The sequence below is a fragment of the Epinephelus moara genome, unplaced genomic scaffold (assembly GCF_006386435.1).
Source record: "Epinephelus moara isolate mb unplaced genomic scaffold, YSFRI_EMoa_1.0 scaffold2776, whole genome shotgun sequence".
NCBI classification, from domain to species: domain Eukaryota; kingdom Metazoa; phylum Chordata; class Actinopteri; order Perciformes; family Serranidae; genus Epinephelus; species Epinephelus moara.
The window spans coordinates 1-833 of record NW_026080401.1 but is presented as its reverse complement, the minus strand read 5'-3'; the positions used below and the strand labels follow the sequence as shown (position 1 = coordinate 833).

General features: G+C 46.3%; 1 non-coding gene across 1 annotated transcript; it reads left to right on the top strand.

Moving 5' to 3' along the window:
• Positions 1–739: 739 nt before the first annotated feature.
• trnap-agg (transfer RNA proline (anticodon AGG)) lies at positions 740–811 on the top strand. The gene has a single exon. It is a non-coding gene; the product is annotated as a tRNA-Pro (tRNA).
• Positions 812–833: the final 22 nt, after the last annotated feature.

Below are 833 nucleotides of genomic sequence, written 5' to 3'. Positions count from 1 at the left end.
ACCACTTGGCCATTCTACCTCAGCTCCTGCCATGGCTCCTGCTCTGCTCTGTGGTACTTCACAAACTTTGGTCAAGGTGATCACGTGTCAGTAGTTTTTGCTCTTTCAACAGCAACCAGTGCTGCCATCTAAATACCTTCAACCTCTCTTGAACTTAGGAGCAACAGTCAACATTTGACATTGCTTGAATGACAAGTGTTTCCACATGATAAGAATCAGATATTGAGCTTTGATTTTCCACTCCACAATGAATGCTTATGTCACTATAGATACTTGTGGCAATGGCTGCTTTGTCATCTTAAACCATGGCAATGCGAATATGGATGGAATTGATAGAGTCAGCATGGAGCCATCCAAACATCCACTTGTCTTTTGGTAACAGTGTTTGCATCATGCTAGTCTGATACCATCAAGTACACCAATAAGAAGTGCATGCAATTTCAGACAACCTCAGGTTACCTCATGAGTCTCTTTGCCTGACATCTTGCATTGTGAAATGGCAGTGGTGGGATTTAAACCCATGCCTCCACAGAGACTGAAGCCTAAATCCAGCACCTTAGACCATTCGGCCACACTACAAGAACTGCTCCACTGTGCCTGCATTTTTTTTTTCTCAGCTCAGCCATACTCACGTGTGACACATTTAAGCAGGCTTTGGCTGAGAGGACATAGTATGATGCTGCAGCTTGGCTCGTTGGTCTAGGGGTATGATTCTCGCTTAGGGTGCGAGAGGTCCCGGGGCTCGTTGGTCTAGGGGTATGATTCTCGCTTAGGGTGCGAGAGGTCCCGGGTTCAACTCCCGGACAAGCCCACAAGCTAGAGAAGTGACTCTT